This window comes from Brassica oleracea, unplaced genomic scaffold (assembly GCF_000695525.1).
Source record: "Brassica oleracea var. oleracea cultivar TO1000 unplaced genomic scaffold, BOL UnpScaffold01129, whole genome shotgun sequence".
Lineage (NCBI taxonomy): Eukaryota > Viridiplantae > Streptophyta > Magnoliopsida > Brassicales > Brassicaceae > Brassica > Brassica oleracea.
Window position 1 is genome coordinate 1 of NW_013617690.1, and position 8,179 is coordinate 8,179.

General features: G+C 32.2%; 1 long non-coding RNA gene across 1 annotated transcript; it reads right to left on the reverse strand.

Annotated features, from left to right (window-relative positions):
* Window positions 1-272: 272 nt before the first annotated feature.
* Window positions 273-928, reverse strand: LOC106320923. The gene is made up of 2 exons (XR_001265954.1): window positions 758-928; window positions 273-688 (listed from the first exon to the last, which is right to left on the reverse strand). It is a non-coding gene; the product is annotated as an uncharacterized LOC106320923 (long non-coding RNA).
* Between the last annotated feature and the right edge of the window lie 7,251 nt (window positions 929-8,179).

The window sequence follows — 8,179 nt, forward strand, 5'->3', positions numbered from 1 at the left end:
GATACTTCTTGGTGATACAAAATGAAAGGGGAGTGGAGGTATTTATAACCTCCTAAATACAAAATATCTTATATATTTTAATCCTAAATCTAGAGAATTCTACCATAATATCTAAGATTTTTTATTATAATTATCTAGATAATTCTATGAGAACATCTAGATTTTTATTCTAAGAAGGTGGAGAATATTTCTAGAATTTGGGTTAAATTTTGGATCAACACATGATTAACCCAATAATGTTTATCCAAATCAAGTTTATTTTTCAACAATAATATCCATAAAAGCAACTTATAATATAATCCGGTTTACAAAACTGGTAACGTCAATGTTTTCAGGTTTCAAAAGTAAATATAAAAACATAAATATTAAAACGTTTTGATAAAGGAGGAGGGGCCACTAAGGGCTTGGACATGAAGGGCTCCCCCAGCTTGTCCCAGTCTATATATGGGACTTCGATTTTGTCCTTCTCTTCCACGATGTTGAAGCAAGACACCCTTTTCTCCATAATCTCTTCAAGAAACTCTATTTGATCTGAAATAGAGTGCTTCTCGATTTCGGATTTGTGCCTTTTATTATTCTCTTTATCATGATCCTTCACTATCTGAAATATGGCCCGATAGTGTTCAGTGGCTGCTGTTTTTCCTATCTTGTAAATATCTTCTGCTGTGCCAGACATCTTAACCTGAAACTAACAACAATCAAATTATATCGAATATGAGATGAGAAAGAGAGAGATGAAACGCTTGTAAACACTTACTTGTAAGGATAATTGTTCTCGAGATGTTTCTTACTCTGATGAGGAGGAGGCTAATTATAGATGTGTCCGAAATGAATGCGCATTATCGGGACTCACACCCAATCAGTTCATTTTTCAAACTTTTTTGCCTCATTTACTCTGTAATATTAAATCCCTTGATTGATTGATGTAACACAAACCAAACCATTTATTATATAGAGTGATGTAAGTACAACCAAACCATTTATTAATTTATGGTTACACAACCAGTTCATTTATTCTTCTGATAAATCGACTGATGTACTAATTCAGTTTTGTAATACTTCGTTCAATTTAGAAAGACCAATTCTGTTTTGTAATACTTCGTTCAATTTAGAAATACTTTTTGTTGTGTTCAGCTTAAAAGTAGTACAATTCAGAAGTAATTAACGAATCGAAACAGCTAAGGTCCGAATAGAAGTTAAGTGTAGACTAGTCTAAACAATAACAACATAAGAAATGGTTAAACAAGTTAACCATAGACAAGTCTTAAGAAAAGAAACATAGAACATAAATTCATACAACGAAGCTCATGGAACACGAGACATAAGCTCATTAAGCTATGCAATCTCGTCAGCCATCTTATTCATATGATTTCTTAACCGATGAACCTCTTCCTAGACACCGATAACCCATGGTTGACGAAAGTGGAGGCCATCGTTCTTCAAGTAAAACTCAAATCTCGGTTATATCCCTTTTAACAAAACAAAATCTAAAAGGAATCAAAGTTAGTCAGATTGCCTCAAAGTCCTTGCAGGTGAAGTATCTACTCCCAGGAAAAGTATCAACATCTGTTGGATACTTCGGGTTTGGAGAGACCTCATCGATGACTCGTTCCCCACGTGGGCAACGGCTTGGAATCCCGTAGATCACATCTCTTACATACCCAATCATGTCGAAGTGTTCCTCATCGTCTTCTCCCTCTTGTTCATTTTCTCATCCCATGGATCCATGCCGTAAATTTTTAGATCTCGGTTCGTGATGTGAGAGGAGAGAGAGATAGAGAGAGAACCCTTGAGAGAGAGAAGGAAAGTTATGAAATGAACTGAAGATTTCAGAGATGGGATGGAGAGAAAGTCTCATTTTGGGGTTTTTGTTTTGGGCGCCAATTCAAAATTTTCAAATTCCCCCTCCCCACCCCGAATTCTATAAGTTTTACCAAGTTTGCAATTTTACTAATATTTTCAAAGTTTTACTTTCAGATTTTTTCCTTTTTCTTTAGTTGTACTGGACTCGAGAATTATGTTATAGTTATACCACTTAGATTAAACTTTATACAATATCTCTCGTCTAACCATGTAATTATATAGCTTAATTCGTCAAATATATACGTTTTTGATAAAAGGAGGCCAACATTCAGATAAAAGCCATAAAAGTATAAGGTAATATTCGTAAACAACCAAACAAGTATCACAAAATTTTCACCACAATTTTTGTTTTCGATTTGAATCACAAAACAGTTCTAATATGTTTATACTTTTATCAGTCAATTGTAAACAAGCAAACAAGTTAACTTTAGAATCAAATTCTATCTTCTTTGAATTTGGGGAAATTTACCAGTTTCACAAAGTTCCACGCAATTATACTTTTTGTTTTGGATTTGAACAAAACACAAAAACATTTATCATCGGTTTAACTTCTTTGAATTCTCTTTTTTCTTATAAATTCGGCTATTCAAAATCCTTACTTTTTGTTTTTGCTATGAACAAAACACAAACAACATTTCTCATCGGTTTAACTTCTTCTGAATTTGACTCACAATTTTTACCTCCATTTCTATTTTTTTTCTTTCAAATTTTGCTAGTTTCACTAAATTTCACTAAGTTTCACTCAGTTATTCGTTTTACAACCAAACTGTTAATTATAACAACCAAAAATTTATAATTTCATTAATTTGATAGAAGTTCAAATTACTTGTACAATCAAATCCCCAGAACTAAGACAATAGGAATCAAACAACAACCTACAACTATCCTCCCATTATTGGGTCCTTCAATTCTCACGGTCGCCTTAATGACTTCAAGTTCTTCTTCTAGGACACGAACTTGTATTTCCAACTTTTGTATCTCATCAGTGAATGTCTCATCGACCCATTTGAAGAGATTATTTTTGCTCACAAGCTATAAACAATAGTAAAATAATGCCGGTTTAGACATCTTTATACACTAATAACTAACGTTGAAAGGTTTTACCTTCCTTTGGGCCGCATAGCGAAATAGATAATATCGGCGGAAAGGGTTCGGATCGGATTTGGAGATGAGCTCAGTGACACCATTTCAGCAGCTACACCTCGTAGGGATCCCATGAGTTCTGACTCTTGTCCATCCACCGCTCTTGGAACCCAACCGATTGGTCATTATGAAAATAGAGAGAGAGAATTGAGATGAGGGAAAATGGGGTTGAGACTTGAGAGGATCAGGAGGATTGTAGAAATGGTAAAACTGTTAAAATTGTTTTTATACTTTACAACATACTGCCATGACTATACGCGTGTTTAGAAAATAGGAGGCAAAACTGGGCGGTAATTTAATTAAAACGAATTTTAAATTCGAAGTTTTACTTTCCGAAGTCAAAGTTTTACATTTGCAAAATAATAAATAAAATTCCCAATTGAACCAATGGGGAAACATGTAATGCTTAACATGTAGTGTTACGTATATTCAGTTTCCTATAATCAATTCTCATCTAACCATCTAATAACATAATTAATCTCATGAAATATATAAGTTGTCTGCTATCAAATTTTCATTTTTTCTGTTTTCTTCTACAGTTTTACTAATCTATTTTTTACGGTTAAAATATTACTAACCAAGTTCTATGAAGTCGATATCAGTTGAATTTTTAATAAGTTATCCAAAGTTTTGTACTTTCAACAAGTTTTACTAAGTCGTACATTGTGGGTTCGATTTTAGCTTCCTTATTGATGGGTTTCTCGGACTCGTCTCCTGTTGTCAAATCATCCTTTCGGTGATGAAAGAATGAGGAATGAGATGATATAATGCTTATTTTCATGCTTATTTTTCAGAATTCTCTATATACGTTTTGTAATATACAACTTATTACAAGTTTGGATGTAATATCAAGATTTTGTAATATATGATCATCTTATTACATCTAGTATAATCATCTAATATAATAATCTTATTACATCTAATATAATGATAAAATATTCTTATTTTAACCGTTTAATATAATGCATATTTTCATGAACTATTTAAGTTTTATAATACCATAATTTCACTTGTTTATACTGTTTTACTATTCTAGTTATATAAGTTTTACAGTTTTACGGTTAAACTAATACTAAGTTATACCATTTGTACCACTATAGTTGTACCAAGTTATACAAAGTTATACCATTTGTACTAGGTACGAACTGAATCAATTGGGAAACTTATACTGTTTAATCTAGTGTTGGGTTCACATGTAGTACTAAATTTAGTTCCGGTATGAATGTACACTTTTAATTCATCAACATTTGTTTAATTTAGTGTCGGGTACGAATTGCATCTAATGTAAACTAAGCGTCCGCGAAAATGGTGATCGGGAAGAGAGAGAAATAACAGGCCGAATCGGAGAGGATAGGGAAGAAAAGGGACAAGACAGATAAATACGAGAAAAACACATGATTGGCTAGACAAAATAATGGTATAGTTGACATTAACCACACTAAAAAAGAAGTAACAATTAAATGAAGAGAACTCTATATTCATTAAGAGTATGGCAGATCAGTTTTTTCGTTTAAGAGCCTGCCAGATTTTAGTCTTTGATATTGGTCTCTCCGTGTGGAGGGCGGCCGTTATCATAATGATCGTGGAGGACGTAGAACCTAAATGTTTCCTTTCTCTAACTAATATCTTCGTGTATTGTACGCTATAATTTAGATATCCAAGCATTAAGGTACTGTTGTAATAAGAATTCAATGACAAGAGTGAAAAGAAGGTGGTGCTTGCTGACATCTACCTGGAATTAAATAATATACTTTATATTAATAATTGTGAGGGAGAAAATAAATATGAAAGTGTTCTTACATGTATGATAGATACTCTGTGAGGCGACATTATATGCCATTCTAAATGAATGTATGCAAAGTAATCTATAGCAACAGTATATTGTGTTCTTCGGCTTTATTTTCGATGGACCACCTCTTAATACTTAAATTCCAGAAAAGATGGCGTTAGAATCAACTTTTTAGTTTATAAAGATGTTCTCGTATACTTACTAATGAGGAAAAAAAGCTTTTTCTAATAGAAAAGGTTGGAAAAAAAAAAGATATTGGTTTCAGTTTAAGAGATTAACTAGGTGATACGCGGGGTGAAATAATTAAAATAATGACATGTTGGCAATTTTAAAATCAATTATTATGTATTTGTAATTTTTATATTTATTTTCTTACATATAAGAACATGTTTCAAGTTTAATAAAACGTAAACATAACACGAAATATTAAATAACATTTTTTGTTGTTTTTATTTTAGTGATTTGACGGTGGTAGTTGTTTAAAAAATTGAGTTTGATTTTTTGTTTACCTCATTATAATTGATTTTACATTGATAAAATATAATATAATTTTCAATTTTATTCATCCCATTTTATAGATTCTAAAAACCTATGTTAAACCTAAAACGAATTCAAATTGGCGGAACTAAAAACATAACCTTCTTTTTTAGAGCTTCATTGAAAATAACCGAAATGATTATCTGTCGGCAAAGCGAATAAAAAAAGGAAAATAGGTGCAACCAATTTTTTTCTCAAACTATTATGTAACATCTATATATATAAAAAAATGTTTGCTTCCATCCTGTTGCGCCACGTCATAAAGTCGTTGATTGTGAGTGCGACACCTGTCTTCTTTGCCTAAAACTCATCGTTTCATTAACTTTTGATGTGGGCTGCTACATTTCATAATTGTTTACGGTTTAGTGGGCTTTTTGTTCACACCGTGATATAGCCCAAATACAGAGAGATAGCCACTATAATAAAAATATATGTAAAGACTGAAACTTTTGAAGCGAAAAGGAAAAGAAGGAGTGTACCGTGAGTTTCTGAATGCTACTGACTTCTCCTTGGTTGGAGGCGATATCAACGGTGACGGTTCATTTCGCCGCCACCTCCGGTAACTCAATAACATTCAAGAGTTTAAAATTATTGGCGATGGGTTTTGCAGAGTATGATGAGGCAGAGGGAAGAGGATGATGAGCAACAACACTGAAGAAATTAAAAAAGAAAATCGAGCCAATTAAAAAAAATATTCCACAGTTTAAGCGGTGGCGAGTAAATCAGATCGGTTTCCCAATTCCGGTATGACTCGATCAAGAGAGAAATATAATTTTTTTTTGTCCAAAGAAATATAGATATTATCAAAGCAAAGATTGCTCCGAACGAATCATAAGAAGATAAGGGAAGCAATCAAAGGTTTTTATTTCAGTTTTTAATTAGTTATTGGGAATTAACATGAATGGAAGTGTCATGCACGCGCAGAAACATGCGTGTTGGTGAGATATGAGATACAAATTTTAAACTTAAAAGGGAAATAGAAAGGAAGCAATGTGTTCTATTCCCATTGAGTCTTTTTCTTTTGAGCCTTTTGTTTCAAAGAAAAAGCGACAGAACATAACCGGATTTACTTCGGTTTAGTTTAGATTCGATTCAGCTTAAATGCATGCATGATTTTAAGCTACACAAGTTTCATTCAATAAATAAACCAACGAAAAATTTTATTGTAAGAAATTGGGTTAATTGAAATTCATAAGACAGAAAACAATAAATAATTAAAAATAATTTTATAATTATCTAGCTACTTATATTTATATAATATTTATATATCAAAATAACATAAATATATGATTATAATTAATATTTAAATAAAAAAACCGGGCGTAGCGCGGACCGACCCTAGTCTATTTATATAAAATAGAATTTGCTCTCTCCTGCTTAGAACACATCAGCGTCCAAATCAGAAAGTCGAGTAACCTCAAGCTGACACGTATGCCTCTATTGATACCTCAATAAATGCTTTTTTTTGTAACCAGTGTCAGCCTTTAATCGAAGAGTCTTCTTCTTACCGACGAATGAAATCACTGAACGTTACAAAAGTGGAATCGTCGTAATTACGGTTCTCATTAACATCACCCCTTGATTCTTTAGGGTGAATCTCCAACTATAAATAAGTGAGTTTCATTCGTTGAAATTAATCGGCTTATTTCTCTTAATTCTTACCATTTAAAAACTGTAGAAATAAAAAAGGTAACTCCGCTTTCCTTGATGAATTGAAAGCCGGCCTTTGTACCACCACCGTCGAGGTTTGGCTGTTCAGGTATTGGGAGGCCAGACGGTTCATATCTGAAGCAGGTCGCACAACCTACGTCGCGTCTCATCACCGATTAACCTCCACCACCACGCTACAAGTTCGAAGAAACCCGAACCGCCGTGGATCTACAGAAGAGACACTGCAGAAGGCTTGGGTTACATGTCTCATATCTGACTCCACCAATATGATTCGTAAAGTCGGAGACTACAAACAACACCGATGGCCCGCTACACCTATGCCGCCTTATGAAAATAATTTTTTTTGTTTTATCTGAATTGACATGAACGAAAAAGAAGAAGCATGACCTAGGGTATCAACCCTTCTCTTACCAACATATCAGAACTAGGCTTCTTCGGACCCAAACAAAAGATGATTAAGGAAGTGGGCTTTTAAAAAAAAAATCACTATTGGATTCTGCATTAACTAAGATAATAGTTAGCACGGAATAAACATTATATATAAAAATTATTTATGTATTATATGTTTTAACATATAATAAAATAAATATACATTTAATTAAAAATTAAAAATTATTACATATATAATTAAATTGGTGCGAACATATAAATCAATTTTATTAATCCAAACAATATTTTTTTCTATTGGATAAGAAATAAATGTACATTTAAATGGTATTAACATACATTTACGTATGTCTTAAATTTTACATTTAAATGACATTGACATACATTTAAATAATTAATTAAATAAATAAAAGCATTAAAAATTTTAAAAATGATTTTTTTATGTTTTCAAATTACATTTTTTCTAATTTAAACTTTTTTTATAATTGTTTTTGAGAAAATAACTAGAATAGCACTTAAAAATTTTTGTCACAAATATAGCATCTAAAAATAAAAATGACCAAAATAACACTTAATGTTTTATCAAAAGAGATAAATATACATTTATACCCCAATGGTAAATTAATTTAGACATTAGGATTTAGAGTTAAGGGGTGGAGTTTAGGATTTAGGGTTTAGGATTTAGGGTTTAGAGTTTATGATTTAAGGTTTAGAGTTTAGGAGTGGGGTTTAGGGTTTAGGGTTTAGAGTTAAGGGGTGGGGTTTAGGATTTAGGGTTTAGGGTTTAGG